Source organism: Haemaphysalis longicornis, unplaced genomic scaffold (genome assembly GCF_048455015.1).
Source record: "Haemaphysalis longicornis isolate Haplotype H1 unplaced genomic scaffold, Haemaphysalis longicornis Haplotype H1 scaffold_4, whole genome shotgun sequence".
NCBI classification, from domain to species: Eukaryota; Metazoa; Arthropoda; class Arachnida; order Ixodida; family Ixodidae; genus Haemaphysalis; species Haemaphysalis longicornis.
In genome coordinates, this window is record NW_027526361.1 from 141,538,686 (window position 1) to 141,560,169 (window position 21,484).

Consider the following 21,484-nt stretch of genomic DNA (forward strand, 5'->3'; position numbering starts at 1 on the left):
TCTCAGTTGTACTATTTATTTAGTTCACTAAGGAGTTGTGCATAATTAGCAACTTCCGCCTGCTCTCAATGCATGGGCTCCTACGGGAAGTACGTGGCTCTGGGAAACAAATTAAGCTAGTGGTTGATTGGGCCTAAATTGAAACAAATTGTACGAAGACAGTCTACTCAAACGACTGCCTACCGGTGCCTCCTGGTGGAAAGGGGCACAGCCGTACACTAAATGTTGGCTTGTACAGTAGACCCAACCCTTTCCATTAATTTCCTTTACCAGTGGAGAGAGACGTTGGGTAGCTTCTACCCCAGCTCCTGAACGAGTTCGTTACTCGAGCGGCTGAAGTTCTCGTGAACGTTAGGGTGGCGCATGCCTGATCATTTCTTCCAATAAAAATATTAATTCCTCTGTACCCATCAGAAGTGTTATCTCAGTAGCTGCGATGTATAACCTTCGCTCAGAGTATTATAATAAATACATTGGTTTCTGCGGTAAACACGCGCGAAATTTGAACTGAAATTAATTTGCTGAAAGGTGTTTTTTAAAAAAAACCCGCTCGCCATTTTATCTGTTGGTTAGGACGAAATCCTAAACTCGTTTCTGGACATTCAAGGGGCATCATTTGGAAGTAAAAAGGAGTTGTTTATACAAAAGCACTGAATCGTTCGTAAAAATCCATAAAAACGCGTCATTTTTAAAAAATTGCCATTTTTCGTATGTGCGTTGACATCACATGTCAGGCTTTTTTTGCCAAACCCGGGTGCATTTGAAAAAAAAATCTTTTCGCCCTTTTAGCGGCATCTAAACCATTGTTCGTGTGCATTTCTGAAAGTACCTTTTATCACGCAAAAAATACAATGGGTTCCACCAACCTGGAAAACATTTATTGGGAAATTATTAAACGCACCCAATTTTCTCCAGAATGCAGGTTCGAACAACGAGAGTCAGTTACGGCAAAACCGTTAACCTACTTTTTAGAAATTTTGGTGGCACTCTTCGCCAAAAAGGACAAAAAAGAGGAGCAACTTCAGCCGTTAGTCTTCGCGAGCAACCCTTGCTCCTCAAGAGGAGTAACCGTGGGAGCGTGCGTGCCGTGTGCATTTTCACGGAGTAAATGTTGGTCCTCGCCGATCTAGAAAGGAACGGGAGGACGAAAAGCCGATCAGTTACTTTCTCCTGTAATGGCGTCGCTGCTATGTGATGTTGTCCGTATGTCTCTTCAGTTTATATTATTTGCAAACAAACGTAGCTGCCAACACAGAAGTTTTGATATAATAACATAGAAACAAATTTTTCTTTTTGAAAAATAACAATAAAAGTGTCTTGTCTAAGTGAAGAGGCGGCTTGTGGCACGGAGTGGGGATGTGTGATAGAAAAAAGGCGTCTTGTGCACGTTAATAAGAAGTGACATCCACCTACATCTCGCGAGCGATAACTCAGGCAAATGAAAGACTCCGCGCACATGGCACAGTGAGGCAGGTGTTAGTAACAAATCGCTAACCTTACTCACTAAGTGTAGTGAATACACATGTTTACACCGCCCGACAATCAATGACGACAACAACGGCAAATCATAAGCGCACACTACAGGTAAGCGCTTTGCTGTTAGCTCTCATTTGATTGACATAAATGCCTGTCGTACAAAAGCAATTACAATGCCTCAACAGCCGTAAGACCCGGCTGCATTTTCCTGTCCCATCTAGTAACGCTAGTTGAAGTCAGCACCGCTGCAATTTGTTTCGTCTACGCAGGAACGTGAGCCCCGTCCCCCTATTATCTCTCGCACAGACAACCATCAAGTCACACATGGGAGCAACGTAATTTGGGAAGTGGCGAACATCCGAAACTTGATAGCTTTTACCAAAGCGGGTTCTTCGTTAGCACACTCAGCCTCTTACCGCGACGAGGGCGGTTGGTTTTCTTTTTATTTACGAGAAAAAGCCTGTGAGCGTCTAATTGCAGTCGAAGCTCAGCAATTATGTCTAGTGTCAGCAATGCGTAACTTGCAAGCAGTTGCGTCGCTAGTAATTCCGACGCCAGCAATAAACGCAACGACGGCATGTTCACAGTACCAATTGTTTTGCACTCGACTACCAATTTTCTGCCCAATTCCCCATCTGCTCCCGTTGTCTGGCCGGTAGCGCGTCGTGTTGGTGTTGCTGGGAGCACTGGTTCGATTCGTCGCCAGCGGTTTTTTTCGCCGCTCGTAGCTCGTTAACGTGGGGGTAACAGAACGGAGTAAAAGTTTGTCTGCTAAGGACGAACGGTTTGGGGGAGGGAGGTGTAAGCGTTCGTCCCCTCGCATTTACTCCTGTAGGGTACTAATATTTGTGGCGACGCAGTTATTCCTCAAAAGGAGCAATGGCACTCCCCTGTTGCTCCTTTTTGGCTAAGAGTGTGGTTACATGTATAAGCACACGATATATCGATATATTAACTGGTGAGCGATATAACAACGAACCCGCGAAAACAATTTCCCCTTTTACTCTGTTGAAAGCCCCAATTCCGTAAAAGCGCCATAGTGAGCTCCTACGCCATGATGTAAATGTTCTCCCGAAGGAGTTCGGTCTCTAAGTCCTGCAGTGGTCATTGGGCGTTGATGAATCAGTCCGTCAGTCTGTCGGACACTATATGCTCCTCGCGGGTACGCAGTACACTGGTCTTTTCCATTACGAGGACGGAAGAAATGCCAAATAAAAAATAAAGTACGGCGGTTGGTCTCTTTGTTTATTGATAAGTTGGAGATAAGCATGAGGTACCCGCCAACCCAGGACAGCAGAGTAAATCCAGGAACGCACAGTTTATAAGAACTGCAACAACAACATAGCTTTCCTGTGAAAGCGTGGGACTAACGAAGCCAAAAATATCAGCCTTATATATAACGAAACATTTGATCGTACTATGTTACGGCCATACTCTGTTGAGGAGAAACAAGGATTTCATTTTTTCTTCTCTGATGAACATAAACCTGATGCTATATATTCTACCTAACAAGCCATAAATGTTACAACCACGGTACTATTCGCGAAAATTTGCTGTATTTTTCCTAACGCCAATAACGCGCTGTAACACAGAAGTTAAAGTAATTTTTGTTGGGCTAATAAATAGCTTCAGAAAATATCTGGTGTTACACATTGCAGGTATTTCGCCCAAAACTCGATCATTGTTACATACTCGCCTATATTTCACAGGTTCTCCAGACTATTTACCTTTTCTTAGCGTAAGTTAACGAAGAATCGCAGTGGAACTGACGTTACAATTCCCCGACACAAGACGTTTCGCAATACCAACCTGTGGTCCTAGACAGACTATCACAAAAAGTTTTGTTCTTGAATATCTTTCTTTGTCAACACACCTTTGACGACGTGGTATGTTTTCCCCTGGAGACTGATAACGAATTGGCACAAACATTTCGCAACCTAACTCCAGAAAAGGGCAAGCAAACATATATGGCCCTCAAGGCAAGGCGTTGCCAGAAAAAACGCACTACCATTAATTAACTTTAGCACTGTCTAGAGAGTAGTACTTATCTTAAACCGTTTTTATCCTTTTAGAACGTTTCCTCACACCACGCGCAAAAGAAAAGTTCGAAGCACTCTTGCTAAACTTGGGCAACAAACTTCGCGTACGGTGTGAAGGTAATTGCTAAGTACTTGTCTATTTTTTTTTTGCTTGAGGTAACGATGCAGAGAAGCTGTGTGGCCGTCTTATCTGAAGCAGTTGCGCACACCCGTATTTTTTTTTACTTAGTCTCGTGGGCTGAAGGAAACAAGTAACAAATAACTGGGCCCTAAGGACTGTCCCTAACTTCACGGAGCTCCAGGATAGCAGGTTGTCTGTTAAGTCGTAACTTCCAAGCTTCTAATCACTCCACGGCACCCGCCTGCCCGATCCTCGGCCTAAGCAGGCACTTTGTACTCGGACACAGCTCTGCTTGAGCCGATTGTGCCACCCCGGCCCCGTCAATGTAGAGATTTAGGGCTGTTTGTTTCCCGTAACCAACTACCGATGCCTTCGCCATCGTGGTCTTAGCCAAGAAGCAATCATGGATTGTGAGATAAGTGTTAAGCATAGTTTTCAACAGGTAATTGTGGCCAATGCTTGAACTTCTTCGATAAATGCGGACACATTTTGTCGTAAATGGAGTACCAAATTTCAGGGTGTGAAAAGCATACTCCACCAAAAGTTTCTAAATTTTGCTTTGTGCAGAATTAGCTCGGTGTGCTTTAGGCCTTGTACGTAAGATTTAAGAAAATGGGTATTTTAACCAGCACAAAACCAATAAATGGCTCTTGGCAGCCACGCTTTCCTAATTTACACGTTTTAGCTGCGTAAATTTATGGATACAATATCTGCTTCTGCTAGTTAAAGGCTGCAAATACTGCTCGGATGTTTAGAAGAATATTGCTTTTCTTTCATATTTTATAGACATTCTCGTGCTATGCTATGATCTGCTAATTTCCATGTTTCTGAAAATTTAAGGCGCTGATGGCTCATTTGTTTAGAGACTTACGTTGCAAAACTGGTTATAGCTACTCCCCTGGGCGAGCACGTAATCTTGATTTTACACCATGCAAAGACTGGTGTCTTAGTAATTAGGTTCATAGCGCTATTCCGCGCAGTCGATAGTGAATAATTCAATCTACCAAAAAAGTGACTTAGTGAAAGTCGATTCATCAACACATTTTTCGAGCACGTTGGTACGCGAATCTCTTCTTGAAGCGCTGAAGGGGCAAATGAGGTTTATATAAATATTCCGGCTTAAATGGTGACCTTTTGAAGCACTTTGAGCTTGTTCAGCGAGCAGAAAGTGTGCTCTTAAAGTGTGTTATCCTACCTCTGATTATAAAATCACAGCGGAGTTGCAGAAAAACGACGAAATTATATGTCATTGGTTCCTTACGCTTAATCACAACAGATTCAGAGGTTCGATTACGCTAGAATGCACGCCGCACGTTTATTTCAACAAAAGTGCACCTTTATACCTTTTGTTTGCTTAATCTTACGCAGTTGTACTACCGTGGAACCCCAATAATACGACTTTCAAGGGACCGCTAGAGGGCGTCGTATGATCTAGGTATCGTACGACCGGGGTGCGGGTAAATGCCGGCCTAGTAGAGGATCTCATGCGGCAGGTGGGCGAACGACTTATTTAGAGAACTATATTTAGCGCGTCCTCGCGTGATTTGCGAAACTTAAGCTCTGCAGAAAGTGGTCTGGCCCGTATGGCGACCTTTGCACATCAAGCAGCGGCAAACGGGGTGGCGAACCGGTGTAAAAGATTAAAAAAAACGCTGGTTTATCCGCGGAAGGTTCCGTCGTGTGAAGCGGAGCGCGTGCACCCGAGCGTCATATCATCGGGGTTTTTATTGTAACGCATTGTTTCTGTGCGGCGTTTCCAGGGGTTGTGGTGATCCGCCGTAACACGCGGGTCGTCGTAAGTCTGGGGGACGTATAAGCGGGGTTTTTATTGTAATGCATTGTTTCTGTGCGGCGTTTCCAGGGGTTGTGGTGATCCGCCGTAACACGCGGGTCGTCGTAAGTCTGGGGGACGTATAAGCGGGGTTCCACTGTATCATAGTTGGTGTTGCAGATATCCCGAATGACGTTATACTGATTTTGACTGCTAGAAGCCCGTAAACACATCCCCAAGCGTGACGTCATTGATAATATTATGTTCACTTTAGTATTGCAAGTGTGGTAAATCTCACTTTTAGAATGGTTTGACACAGCTACCACGTCCTTGCTTCCTGTAGCGAAACTGGAGTTTTTTTATTTATCTAGAATGGGGGAAACAGGGCCACACCGGACTTTCAATGTCTGACACTGAAACTGAATCGAAAAGTACTTTGGTTTTAAACGGCATGACACAGGCACTCTCGTAATACATAGAATACAAACAACGGAGCGCGTGACTTTCAGTACATAGCGCGCATTCTTTCCACGGGCCGCGTAGGCGCAGTACAAACAAGTTAAGAGAATTCGTGTCCAACCGTGGTATGTTAACACCATCGCTCACCGTGTGAGCGCTTCGGTTAGTCTTCCCACCGCGTTCAACGCCCTCTTAAGCGAGCGTTATTCAACTTCATCGCTGGCCTGAGTGAAAACGGCGCCAGCAGCTGTATTCCATTTTTAAATTTCCTTCTGAGCGCCCAGCAGATGACAGAAAGACGATGGTCTTGCAATGTCCACGTTGGTCACGAACTCTCGTAGCTTGTTCGTGCTGCGCATACGCTGCCCATCGCCAGGATGCCCGGCATGTCACGCATGTCACGCAGCATGCCCGGAAGCCAAGCACTCAGTTTTTCGTAATTCGACGTGTCACGATAGTACATTAAACATGCAGGAGGATGTGCGAAATCTTCTTACAAATAAGCAAGGACAGCTGTAGTTACAAGATGAATACAAAAACAGAGGCAAACCAAATAACATGATGATACAAGCGGTCCAAACTTAGGTGTGGCGATAGAAAGAAAAGAAGGTATAGTCACCTCACCACAACGTGATGATGAGAATAGCTTTAAGTTTCTTCTTTATGGGTACGAAAGAATAGACGCCTGAACTTCGTGGTATTTACGGTGTTCCTGAAGTGCAAGCAGGTGAGTGAATAGTTGGGTTTTACATTGGTCATTGGGATGCTATTATGATAGAAGAACCTAGTGGAGTTTGCTGTTTACGGGAATGCTATTGCTAGGAGGGAAAGTAGATTTTTGAGCCCGCAACGCAATACCTTAAAGAACAAGGTGCCAATATTTAGATGGTAAAGAGAAGAGAGCGGTGAAATCTGACGTTTATTGAACAGAGGAATAAACGGGCAGAAAAAGAAATAATTTGTAAAGATTATTTTTGGAGATTTGGAAGCTGCCAGACATGCTCAAAACATCTGTTACCCCATTATGTGCTACAGTAAAATTTGATAAAAACTTCATTTCATTTTCATTTAATTTCATTTTTGTCTACGCAAAGCCAGTGCACATTACCTTGCGTTTGTACAACGCTCCGCTACAAGAACCACCCTAAACTGCCCCACTCAGCCTTCCTCTGTGCAACTGTTAGCAACGTACTGAATCCGTACAAGCTACCTGGTTCCATTGCCCGCTGACCCCATTCAATGAGAGGGGAGTTTCGAGTTCTTGTTTGCGTATTTGCAATGGTAGAGCCTTCTGTGCAAAGGGTAAAGTACAACTCTCGAATGACATTCCGGCGCAGCAATCTTTCGATTGAAATATTGAGGTATGTTGTACTCATCGTCCCCTCAGGCAGCGTACGTGACTCTAACACAATAGTTACATCAAAACGTTTGCTGGAGATTGTTCAGAGCTGTTGCCTAAATTTTCCGATAGTGTGACAACAACCGGCGCTGCGAAAAGTGGTCGCGAGACATCAGCTACTGAGCTTTAGCATCTGCAGCCTCCTTCACTCGCGTTCGCTTTTACTATTTTTTTTAATAATCGACGTATCCCTTGCCAGCATAATACTTTTCTCGCGAATATTTTTAACACGATATCAGAATTCAGATAGCATAATATTGCTCAATGCTTCTTAACAATGCAGTTTTTCGCTGGTTCCCCTGAGTGAAAAGTTCCGCCGGCATGTCAGACACGTTCGCTGCTACGTATATGCAGGGCGTCTATTTCTATATCTAGCTATGTTCCGAAGAAAACGTGCGAGCTGCTAATGCCTCAGAGTTGATAAATTGCAAGAAAAAACACAATTCATTTACCAGTGCACCGAACCCTCCGTATCATTAACTGAATGCCAAGGTTTAGGTTTTCGCCTACACAAGGTGGCCCTTTTACCATCATACTCGTTTCTTCTGTCCAGTGCTTCAGTAAATGGCTTGACCGATCACACTTATTAAGCCCGTATCTCGGGTGAACGATGCGTAGTGATACCCCTGAGCAATACGACGTTCCAAGCAATGTAAAATCCACTGTAATTGTAGCTGCGAAGCTAATAACGACGTTGAGGTAAGCTAGGCCGAACTTCGCGCTGGAACACACAGGTGAAGATTATAGGAATCAGTACGGACTTGTTCTTTGAATCGGAGTGCTGGCAAATGAGTAGGTCACGTGTTGTGGGGATTTATAAATAACACTCCCCTAAGCACAAATTTTTCTGCATGCTTGAGGGAGCCCACCTGAAAGGGGTGCTTATCCGGTCGTGCACGCAAGGGAATTTCGGATTTCCAAATACTCCTATCATGGCCTAATTAACATTTGGTAGCTTTCACGGGGTTACTCACTTCAGTTCCTACGCACTAGGATAGGTCGCGCACCCTCAATCTTTGCTGCTCCTGCACCCTATGTTCAAGCAAGCAGGAGCTGTTGGAGTTCGTGAAGACAAGACTTTTCATTCATTCATAGGCACAAGCTTTTACCGCCTTGTAAGCCGACTGACAATCTCTGGCTTCCTGATGACATCCTGTCCGCGTTAAGTGGAAACTAATCCAGGCGAGTTCGTCTGTCCGTGAAACCCCTTGGAAAAAGGCCTTGAAGAAATAAAACAAAAGTGGCTGTTATTTGTTTTGTTTATAGGACGTCACATTCCCTGGAGTGTACATGCAACCGCAATGAAGCCGGCGTTATTTTCGCTCCGAAAAAATGTTCGGGTATTTTCTTGCTCTGCAGCAACAGGAAGAACCTACGCACCATTGGGAGTTCTACATCCAGCGGGCACATAAGCTTGTGTTTTGCAGAATATTTGCTGTATACGTGGTCTCCAAAGACAAGCGCGAATGTACATCGGCTAAACAGGGTGGTGCTTTTAAGTTAGGTGGAAAAGCACAAATGTGCGTTAAGAAAGTCTACACGCACTACGATGCAAACGTGCCCACTAGAGTGTACGTTTCTCAGTTCGCCAATGAAAGCGGAGGAAAGAAGCTTTATCTAGGCCTGCATGACCCACGGGCCACTAGACATCTCGTTTCTCAATAAGACTAAAAAAAGAAAAAAATCATGAGCTGATTAAATAAGTTAGGTTGGCTGTCCAGCAAACGTTTTTGTACATGAGTTAGAGTACGCACATAATTCTTAAAACGAAATGGGGAAATATTACCTGTCCTGAGCGTGGACGGCGGTCGTGCCTGAAAGAGACACATGCAATTTTTCTGGTTTTCCTCCACCGGTAGTGCTGGCTGCCCGCGGCCGCTGATTACATTGTCTTCGTTCTTGCCTTTCCTCTTTTTACGCGTGCTGCCCCTCATGAGTACGCACCATGCCCTGCTTCCCTATTACAACTAAAGAGAAGGATATTTAAAATGGAAACGCTAACCCGTCAAGTTATATCATGACCGGAGCCTAATAAAGCAACCAAGCACTCAAACAAACAAACAAACAAACGAACAAAGAAACACGCAGGCGTGCCTTGCAAATGATATTGTGATCGAATTGCAACTTTTACTGTGCCTGCGTGCTAACGGCACACACAAAGGGGTCTTCATGAACCAAAGCCTCGCGCTTCAAGGGCAGAGGCGGCACGTTGAGCATCGGAAGGTTTGGACACACAAAAAAGCATGCAATACAAGTTTGTGCTCAGGGGGCTTTGTGCTCAGGGGGGCACTGAATGAGGTGGTAACTATTGATGCCGATGGCCTAATGAACTAAAAAAGAATATTCACATTTTTACTGGCAGCAGAAAGCAAGCATTTTTTAATGAAAATTTGTACAAAATCGTGTTTCTACGCAGTTTTATTTGGCAGAATTTCTTTACGCAACCGTATTTCGAGATATCGAACTACGAAGTTTAATGGCCGTTCGGATAATTACGCATGCAAGACAACGAGGACCGGCGCAAAGTGTTTCCAAATAAGGTGGAATGCGTCATCCGCAATGCCCGTCAGAATGTGGCCCACTTTATCGGACTCCGCCGCGGTGCTGTCAGCTTTCGAGCAAAGAGCCAAGGCGTCTGTGTATATGTGACTGACGTCCGATTCGGTCGACATCTGGGCGCGCGATGAGAGCTCCTTGCCGGCAGCAAGCTTGCGATCAAGAGGCTTTCCGAGCACTTCTCGAAGCTTCCTTTTAAACACCTCCCAGCTGGTCAAGTCGGTCTCGTGCGTCTGGGACCACATGCGTGCGAAACGTTCCTCTTTCAGGTAGAAGGTGACATTCGAGAGCATGATGGTAAGCCCACCTGTTGTGAGCGCTGACACGGCCAAAGAGACTGTGCCAGTCGTCGACATCAATATCGTAAGTCCCGGTGAACATGCCAGGGTCCCAGGGATGAGGCCGAATGAAGATGGGTGTCTTCGACGAGGTCGCTCCATCAGGCGGCATTGTTACACAAAAAACGGAGCGTCCACTCCGAAGCTCCGTGGAGGGTCGAGCATGCCCGGGCAAGCCTTACGGGATGAGGTGTTGACACCAACTCCGCAACCTCCACAGAGGATGTTACATGGCAAGAATTCATATATTTACAGCTATTTACAAGTAAAAATAGGCTGGGAGAAGTTGGGGTAAGCAGCAGCGTGAGCCCGTGGCTGTGCGTTGTCGTTCTGGTCCTCTTCCACCAGCGGCAAAGCGACAATGCCATGTTTGTCTCTCACAGGGATTGCGCTGCCACAATATATTGCTTCCTAAGAAGTAGAATGTATCTCCTTTTGAGAAAGAGGAGCGCGCTTCCTCCCTGGAATAAAGAAAGATGTCCCACTTTTCGTGGGCTAATGGATAAACGTTTCTCCTCTAATGGCGCTACCTGAACAAGGCTTGTTATGCGAGCAAGGCTTAACGCGCTGATTGGTGTGAGGATCAAGGAAGCACAAATGGGCCGGTTACTGTTGTTGTGTGGGTTTAATATGCGCTAAAATAATTAAAACATATTCTAAAGAGCTCCTCAACTGCGGTTAGCAAAACATGACGACATTGTTATTGGCGACTTCCACTCGTCCCGGGAGGGGGAGGCTCTCCGCCTTCGCGTGGCTCTACACACGTGGCTTTCACAATTTTCACACGTGGCTCTACAAATAGTGAAATCACAAATTCTTCCCGCCGTTGCCCGGACGTCACAGGGGACGGCATCGCGGACTCAGCAGCGTAAGCCACGGTAGGGCTAGAGCGGCGGGCGCCGCCGTGCATTGGCAGAAAGAAAACGGGCAGGAGCTTCTTTCGAAGGGTGAGACAGCTTAACCTAGCCAACCTGATGTGCAACTGCGGGCTACACCATCGCGTGACACAGGTGCAGACAGTGCAACTATTCGGCGTGTGAGCTTTGTGTTTCTCACTTATACCTATTAAAACTAGTTAGTTTATTTACTTTAACAATTGCGAGAAAGCTGAGGGAACGTTAACAAAAGCTATTTATAAGATCCACTTGCTGCTTTCGCCTTTTGTAATACCTGTTAATACACAACGAATTGGTAATCACCAATTCATAAAACGGAGTCCCATTAGTGGCAAGCAGTGCGCAAAAGGTAGCGTTTCTTCAGATGCCAGATGTCTGTAGGTGGTCTGTAGATTTTGTTTTCCCGCCCTGCAAACCAATGCTTAACGTATCTTTGCCGTACGACAACTTCATTCCGTCGGGTCTAGGTTACCCAGAAGGTGCTTGCGAACACGTTAATCAAGCCGTGCGAAGAAAGCGCGCAATTGATGGGGAGCTGCGTCAAAGTAGGCCCCAAGCAACCGTCGCCAAGCAGACGAAAAATCGTCCCGCCGACGCACCCGCCGGTGTGAGCTCGCGAGGGGAACGCGCCATATAGGCCATCTACACTGTGCTCCGTGAGTGAAAACCGCCCTCCACTTTAGCAGCCGCGTTGGGAGTGTCTTGTTGCGCACGCCACGAAGGACCATGCAAGTAGGAATAATGAGTTTGTTGTTTATTTTGATAATTCACAGCAATGCGTGTGCCTCGCCTGTGTTTTGGTAGTTCGTCAATGTAGCCACTGTATGTGCTACGTTTTATTAGTTTCATATGTTGTAAAAAGCGCTAGATTAGCGCCAAAAACAAAAATAGCACATGTAGAAAAGCAGTATGGCGCGCATTTTTATGTAATAACACTCATTGCTCTGCCTTCGCTCATTGAGAAAAGAGCACACGCCTGTGCTGGCAATCATCTGGATACGCCAGCCAGAATGCTACCGAACATTGGTCTACTTGTCGTTGGAAACCGATGCGTCAAGATGCTGCGGTGTGTGCTCAGTGATGAACAAAGGTGTAGTTTATTATCACCATTGCCATATTTTACCCTCGGGCCGGAGTAGAAAGCGTCCCCAAATACGGTGATAACGTTGAACAGACCACACGTCCGTCGCACACTGCAAGCATTCGCAGCGGCGCCCACCGAATGCGCGCCAAACGCACGGCTGGTGAGCCGACCGCCCATGGTGATACAAAAGAAGAGAGTGAGAGGTCAAGAAAGCAGCACACTGCAAGGGGGTCGTGTTTCACAGAGTTGTCGTGTACGCACAATCCGCGCAACGCACTGTGCACAGAAAAACGGTTTTGTTATCGGCGTCGGCGCCATGGGCAGATCGCAGACGACACAACTGTCCACTTCAGCAAGAAGCAAACAATACTCTCTGTTGAAAATGTGGCAACGTCCAATGAGTATGCTGCAGGGAAGCTAGGATGAATTTTCCGGCGCCTTTCGTGTCCTCTGTATACGTTCCATCACTGCCAAATATGCTCGCGCTACGCCAAAGAAAACAGCAGCATTTTGTGCGGTGTGTCTTGATGAAACAGATGATTGGGAAAAAGGACTTTCAAACACAACAATCAAAACAGCATAGACAAAGCAAACAAAACTTACTGTGATCGGACGGGCATGAAAAATCAAATCTCCTTAAGAGAAAGCTAGTTAAAACGAGTTTTTATCCCATGCACCCTGAGTACCATCGCAATGAAAAATCCGACATGCGTCTACAATGTCGGCAGGGAACACGTAGATATACGCCAGCGCCAGGAGCCCATCTTTGATTCTGACTGCAAGAAGCGTTTTTTTTTAAATGATAATCTTTCTTGGGCTACTTAAACGCAGATTTGGTCTATCTGTCGGTCTGTCTGTCTGTATGTGTGTGACTGGATTCAGCCACCCGGCCAAAGCGAAACAGAAGGTGCGCAATACTTTTATATACCCGCAGCCAAATTTAAATGTATAATTCCGGTGTCAAAATTCATACTTGTCAGCGTTGTTGCACAACAACAAGGCATTACGCAAATATCAGGCTGGAAATTCATACATAATTGATATTTGCAGTGTTCCTTAATTTAAAAAGCTTCATATATGTTTGGTTTTGACGAGAGCAAACAAAGTTCTTTATCAACTGTAGAAAACCGTGGCCTGCTGTTTCCCGAGCCTCAGGCGGCATTTAAGAAATCATGTGGCAACAGCAACTAACGGTTCCACAAGATAGGTTCCACGTTCAGCTTGGAACGCTCGTGGAGTAGGGCAACGCGATTCTATAAGCGTCGTTAGGGTGCCTTGATTCACGCGCGTCTCCGCCATACACCATCTCTGCCACCAAGGCACTCGTCCTGGAGCAGTGAAACGCGATAAATCTAAATTGCCATGAGCGAAACTCTAGGGTATTATCTTGGGAGGAACGAGGCGGGAGAAGAACAGCATGAGAGGTCAGCGGGAAAGAGAAGGGATGCCTTTACTCGGCAGGGACGTCGTTCGGCTGTTGTCTTTCGTCGACATTTCAACTGAAGGAGCAGATACGGGGCCATTTTTTTAAAAGTACTTCATGTTCCTTCGCTTATCATCGTCATTGTTTAGCGAAACATTCTGTAACGCTGGCTTTTCTGTAGTAGATTTGGCGTTACCTCTAGCGCAATCACTAAGGCATAGAAAGGTTCGCTTTAATAAATAGTCATAGTTGGCAAACAGCAGAGCCTGCCGGTCGGCAGTTAAAAGGCAACGACATGTCTGGTTCCTTTGTTGAGAATACTGTCGAGGAGAATATCGGACTAACTTGAGAAAATGTATTAACGCCAGGTAGAGCAATTTTGACAGAACATTGTACGCTAAAACCATCCAGCGTCCCCTGTTTTCGCGTCTACAAGTGGGCAGCGACAAAAAAGGGCAGCAAAGTTGAATTAATAATCTTATTTCAAACAATATTGAAACATTTCATAGCATACCAACTTTAATCTGCGAGTGTTTACTGGTACTCGCGCTCACCCCCAGCCTACTCGACCAGACACCGCCACACTAGTCCGCGTACCTTGCACTCATCGCTTGACTTGCGGCCTGATTTGGCACTCCGCCCTCAAAGCGCTTAGCCACTAATCGCACTTGCCGCACTTCCCTCGCGCACACAAGCAGCACGCACATAAGGGCGAACAATATTTTTTTCTTCGCACAGCTGCAGTTCTCCGTGCACTTTCTTTTCAGCCCGTGTTCTTTAAAGTTGGAGCTATTTTTCTAAACCTGAATATAACTCGGCCCTGTTTAGAAGAATTCTTCCGCGAAGCGCCCTAAGGCACACGCGTTGCATTTTTTCGGTTATCAAACGAGAAGTGTAATAAATGGGGCCTTTCAATCCGCGGACGAACCGTTAAAATGAAGTGGTAAACTCGTATAATTTATATACAGGGTCGGCCACATTGAGGGTGAACGTGCGAGCGCCCGGCCGTGCTCCGCGGTGCGCCGTTGCATCCGGCGCGGCCCCGCATTGAAGCAAAGCTCCGCAAGCGCGGGAATGCCTGCAGGCGTGGCTTCGAGTCGTCTGCTACATCGCCCGCGCTCTTCGGCACGTAGAGCCTGCATTGCCGCGAAACAAACTTTTTGTGCTCTGTCATGTGTTTGCTGCTGGGAAGGGAACCTCCCATTTAGTGTGGCAGCTAAGATGTCGACAGACGCCAAGCGATCTTAACTTTGTCGACTGAAATAAAAATTTCCCTCAATATATCAGTAGGTATGTCGTCTTCTGCACTACTGTTGGAAAAGCTTACAGCGGCCTATGATATTTTCAGGTTATGAGGCACTGCGAAAAAAAAAAAAACTCTTGATTCCCCAGCTTTCGTGTTCTTTGTTTTATCATTAGGCCAGAAACAGGAATCACACCAAGCTTGCTGCAACATCAAGAAAGACAAGCAAGCTGACGTATTTTCATGCTGTTCTGAATATGTGCAGTAGCAACCGAACTCAAGAATAATAATTCTCAATTTTAAAACAAATTGCTAAAACAAAGAACACGAAAGCTTGGGAATCAAGTGTTTTTTTTTTTTTTTTTACAGTGCCTCATAACCTCAAAATATCATAGGCAACCGTAAGCGTTCCGAACAGTAGTACACAAGACGACCTACCTACTGGTATATTGAGGGAATTTTTCATTTCAGTCGACCTTGTAAAGTTCGCTTGACATTTGCGGATATCTTAGTTGCCACACTAAAACGGAGGTTGCCTTCCCAGCAGCAAACACACGACACAGTACAAAAAGTTTGTTTCGCGGCAATGCATACTCTACGCACCGAAAAGCGCGGGCGATGTAGCAGACGACACGAAGCCACGCCTGCAGGCATTGCCGCGCTTGCGCAGCTTTGCTTCCAATGCGCGGTCGTGGCCGGTGCACTGACGCACTGCGGAGCTCGGCCAGGTGCTCGCACGGTAACCTTAAAAGTGGGCGGCCCTGTATGTACATGTTCAACGGAAAGGCACGGAGCGGATCATCGTCGCGAATTATTCTCTCGTGAGGTGTTTGGCGTTGACCAAGAGGAACTTGCGGAAGGAGAGCTGAATTGCCCGTTTCTGGAAAGGCGGAGGCGGCACGATGCATGGGAAGGCTTTCTTTTCATACATCATATGTCGCATGCCTGAGCGTCTTCAACAAACATAAACAAGGTGAAACTGCACCGTGCATGCCGCTGTAATATTTGTTTGCCGATAAAGTCAAACGGTTGTTGGTTAAGGTTTAAACAAGCACCATAAATGTATAAAAATCAGTCAAAGCCAAACATGAAATACAGGAAGAGGTCATGGTGAAGTGGCATTTTCAAATAGGACTGTGCTCATATGTCGTTGTACAAGTAATCTTTCACGCGTACGTTGAAAATTGCGCGGCGTGCCAGACTCGCCTAATGTTCTGATTATTCAACGTCGTTTCAAACTGTTGCAACGCCCAATTACGGCACAAATTTTAGTTCGAAACACATATCAACTCATTTACCATTCTTTACATATCTCTCTTAACATGCTCCTGGTAATGCCCAACCTGCAAACTCCAATACGACGTACCATCTCTTCGGGTATGCGCCGGTCGCCCATATCCCCGGAGCATTGTGAGCGCGGTGTGGCCAGCTCTCGCCTGGAGGCTCGAAACCGCCTGATTTCGCGGTCTAAAGCAGCATTGGTTGCTGACGGCTTACTGAACTGAGATACCACCCAACTTTATTTCATTTTATTTTTGTCGACTCAGACCAACATTTACACTGCTACTGCTAGATCTTCTGTGAGTCCCCGTAGTTCCTTCCTTGGCTCTCTCATTTCATAAAGGCATTATTCACACCTAGACCGTTGAAAGCCAATGCAGACATTTTTAAGGTACAGACCTCTCCTTTCAGATTTGCTAGCGGACGAGATTCTGTCGGCTCCCGTATTTCCGTCCTTTGCTATTTTACTTCATGAAAGCTATTTATAATACTTTTATTGCGTAGTCACACCAGTTACGTATGTTGTAAAGTGTCGTCACTTCCTTTTGCGGTTCTCTAGCACAACACAACGCTCTTGAACGGCGAGGGGTACAGAGCATTACCTCAACGTTTCCAAAGAAGCCCCTATTTCTGCCCTACGTTGGAGCCCTAACCACCTGCTCTTCAACGCAAATCTTCTGACTATTAGCGGAGAATTGTTGTTGTTTCAGTGATGCCATCAAATCGCCTTTTTTAACATAAATACACTTCTTTAAGTAAGGTTTTTGAAGTGGTAATCGGTTAAAGCGCCTAATGTGAAGAACGCTAACACCATTCCAAACGCAGGATAATCTTCCTTTTAAGCCCTTTGCGTATTGAGTGAATTTTGGAAATTGGCATGATGCGCTCCTGATCCACAACACTGTAGTAAATGTTTATAGATGATAAATATCAGCAAATAAACGTTTTACAACCGTCCAGAAGAATGCGTTACGTAAAAAAATAGCACAATAGCTCAAGATTAGACAAAAGGCTAAAACTACTTTCTAACGTCTTCTGGTGCAATCATCAGGCATGTTTATCTCTAGCCCGTCACCTTCTGGCGAGGGTACAGTTTGGTTGCAGCATGAATAAAATGTTGGATACCCCCGTGCTACGATGTCTGCACGAAATGTGCGTGGAATATTGTCTATTGCTGAGAATATATTAGTTTGTATGAGTATAGACAAAAGAAACGAATTGTCAGGACTAGCGCCGGTGTGCCGGAGTTTTTATTTTGTTTGTGACGAGAAACGTGCGCAGTTTGCCAGTAAAACATTAACAAATAGGCTAGCCGACGAGGACGGCAGCCCTTGACGCCCGACTTAAGTAAAGTTCCTGTAGATTTGTGTAAAATTATAACGTTAGTGGCCACCATTAGTTTTTTTTCTTTCCTTTTTTGGGTTACTTACACGCCCTCCTTTGGAAACTTCACTAAATCTTCCGTATACAGGCCGCTTGGTAAATATTTGCGGGCGGCTCTGCCTAATAAAGAGGTACTCGCCGCCTACTTGATGGCTGATTTAAGCTCTGTTAGGTTTGGTGATTGCCCGTGATACTGTTTCCTGCGTCTAGAAAAACATAGATAGTATAGGAAGCTGTTAATCATCTTCTACCCGGACTTGCTATTGTGGCCAGTTCAAACTGGTCACCATAAAATGCGGATAAATAGTTCTTAATCATAAGGAACTAAATAAACATAATGAGATATAAAAAATAATGTGTTCTCAGAAAGCCGCGGAAAAATTGAGAGCACATAACATTTATTGCTATGTCACATAAGCGGGGAATAGTCTAAATGAGTTTCAGGCAAGTAAACATTGCGAACAGAAGGAGTAAGCTCTTTGAAAATTTGATACCTGTTGTCATATTATCGAATAGCTAAGAAGTAAGCAACAAAAGTTTGAAGTTTTCGGACAACGTTTGAATCATAGTATAACAAAGCCTTGCCCAGGGGTTCTGGGGAGGTGATCACGGCTTTCGAAATTAAACGACACTTAGGCACTTCGGTTTTATTGTTCGCGCAAGCTGGAGTGCCCAATGTCTGTTCGTTTTCCTGGAAGACTGTCGCCATCATCCACATTTTGCATTTTTCTTTTCGTGTCTTTTAGCATCCGGCGACACGTACCTTGGTTTCTTTTAAGCACTACCAGTGTTTCTGAAAATCACCTTTGAAACATTGACTATGTTTCGTTTAGGCTCAGCTACACTATTTTTGTATTCCTTGAACCCTCTGTCCTTTGGCGTGCCGGGGAAACCGGATTTTTCGCAAGTTAAATTAGCCAGAACGGTCGCTTTAAAAATCAACCACCTCCCCTCGGATTGCAACCTACGTGCAATTTCAAAAGTGTAGGCTCTCGAAAGTTTCGTCTCTGTTCACTGTACACAGAAAATCGCACATTCACTCTTGCAAATACACAAGGTAAATAAAAACGAGAATATGAGCAATTTCTCTTTCAGATTCAGTTGGTAGTACACACCACTTCGCATCTATAAATCCGACAAGCCTTATCATACATTTCTGTGCGTGAAATGAGCTATTTACCTTGCGCTCTTGCTTACCATTGGCCAAAATCATGTGCTGTTTAGTGACTCCGCGCTCCTTTCTCGCACCAGCCGCGATAACTCGCCAACCAAAACAAAATACCGAACTCCACCTACACACAGCTTTCTAAACACAGTTGGCGCTCTTTCTTTTTGGTTATTGTATGTTGTGAAAGTTTCCCGCTCCCGACACCTAGCTTGCGAGCACACGACAACAATATGCAACCAATTTGCAGATTGTCTGCAATTTTCATATTGTGGAACTAACAGCCTGTATCGCACATTTAGGACCCAGCAGTCGAACCACGGGTGACTTGTTGGTACCTCACACAGCCATCATCGCAGCACTATAAACGTGTTAAAGCCTTGAGAATTCGAGAACCAAACATTTCCGGGCTACATAAGCGGCTCTCGTTAAGATCAGTTCGTGCGAGAAAGGTGGCGCTTGGAGAACGAGCATAAAAGTGAACCGCGAACAAGGCTTTTAAATCGGTATTTTAATCGAAAAGTGACGTTCACGTTCCTAAACTCTTCCGACGGCTTGATCTACCTCGGAAGAGCATGGCTGAGCGGAACGGAAGCGTCTGTCTGGAAGCGGAAGCTCGGAACGGGGACGATAAAAGAGCGCGTCGGAACTCGCTGCTTCTTTGGCTACTTCCCAAAGGGTTATCCACGAAATTCATTCTGGTCCGCAGGGAGGTTCCACAAGATTTTTTGCTGCAAGTTGTTGAAAAGTCCCTTTGTGGCATTGAGAACTCCTATTTCTTTTCATTTAAGGGAGGCAGGTTTTAGCCGATCACCGAGCGGGGTGGCTTAGCTGGTTCTTTGCCTCCGCACTTTGCACTTGAAGGAAGAGAAGAAACGATGAGTACGACTCAGTGGGTGCACTCAACTTTAGGCGAGCTATGGTGCGAGTTTACGAATCTTGTAGAGGTTCCCTGGCATTTCGGCCATTAAATATACTACACAAAATGAGCAAAAAAAAAATCAGTCTTCGCGGTTCCTGTTTCACTAACTACTGAAACCGTAAGCTCAAATGTATACAATCTTCAAAAAAGGGGCCAAAATTGTTAGTTGTGCTATTTGTACTAAAAAAATCTCAATTCGAATTAGTTGGAATGAAACAATAATTGGAAACGTTTGTTTTGCACATAAACTGCACATCGCCTGCATTGTCAACAAAGGAAGGTTTTCCTCACAGTCGTGCAGCATATTACCAGGAAAGTTGTATGACAGTATTCCTTTCCGAACGAAGATGGGTGACTGCACGTATGGGCCAAAAACATATATGTACCTTTCTGTTCTAGCCGCAAATTGGGAGAATTTTGTTGAACAGTAACCATTTCCGAGCGCGAATTTGTTGATTGGCTGCAGTCGCCACAAAAAAAAAAACATGCAGAAGCGTTGCAGGTTGCGCATGCTGTAATATCTTATCTTGAACAAGCGCTACAAAAACAGACACGCTGAAGAACATAGTTTACGACAATAAAGAAGCAGCAACTGTCCTTGTGTGTACGTCAAGGCCTCCAGTCTTGCCGCAATGGTTAAAATCAGAAGAAAACATGGGCATCTTTGTTGTTCTCTGAGATTTACTGAATTTTATTAACAGTGGGACGAAACTTTTCGTGAAACGAAACTGCCTATCTCGTTGAAACACGAATAATAAAAACTTGTATGTTCATTTTCTCTGGCAAATTGTCAGAGATTTCTTGTCGTTTTGTCACTACCCAGATAGAGGTGTTTCCCGATACTTTCGTGGGTCCTGAGCACACTTGAAGCTTCACTTATTCTACGGTCAAATGTATGTGGTCTGCTGGAGGAGGACGCAAGAAGTCCACCGCATCTACGTACAGTCTATCTGGGTACCGTATGCACACTGATTGTCCCGTAGGATAGCTTGTTGCTGGATAAGAAATCGTTGCAGGTGCGACCCACGCCGGGAGAGTTGCCCTTCTGTACCAGAGTGAAAGGGCGCATAATCGATTTCCGGTTGCGGGGGCCGGTTGGGTGATGGAGGCGAAAAATCATTACGCTTGTGTTGATAATGTGTTGCACGTTAAATGTACCAAACTGCAAAAGGTTAACCAGGAGCCTTCTATTATTGCGTGCCTCGTAACCCAAGACTAGCTTCGACTCTTAGACACTAAAGTCTGAAAGGATGTTTGTTTTAACTGGAAGATCATACTTTTCATAGCTATCTCGGCTTTTGTTCCACGCGACACGATGCATTATTTGCTGAGAAATAAGCAACTAAGATCGCTAAGACCAAAAATGTCGTGAAAAAAGGCGAAGCATGAACGTCTTCACCCCAACTGACAAAACAGAACTTGCGGAGATTTCGAAGTTAATCAACAGGCATAAGACAACTGACATACTGAAGTATATTGCTGAGAAGATTGAGCATGCTGTAAAGAACGGATGCAGCCGGAAAGAAGCGAAAAGACGTCTAGTCATTTGGAAAAATTAGATGTGTGCACTTGAAGACGAGCAAGGCAATTCAATCGCAATAAGGAAAAAAATAGTTACAGTAGCCGAGGAATACTACAGAGTTATAAAACAGCGCGGGAATCAAGAATACAGAAAGGGCAAACAGGTATGTGGGTATTTTTTTCCACCAAGGAACACAAGACTGGGTGCCAATTCAGAATGACCGTCTCTGAGCGAGGCACTTGGCAACACTCCGTTGGGCTGTTCTCTTGCAGCGGTTTCTAGGCATGCTGCCGATTGATGACCCTTTTCGGGTGAGGAAGGCACAGGACGTCGTAAAGCTTCCTAGAAATTCAGCAGCCAAAAGCGGTGAGTACCTTTTCAATTGATCTAAAGGATATACACTACT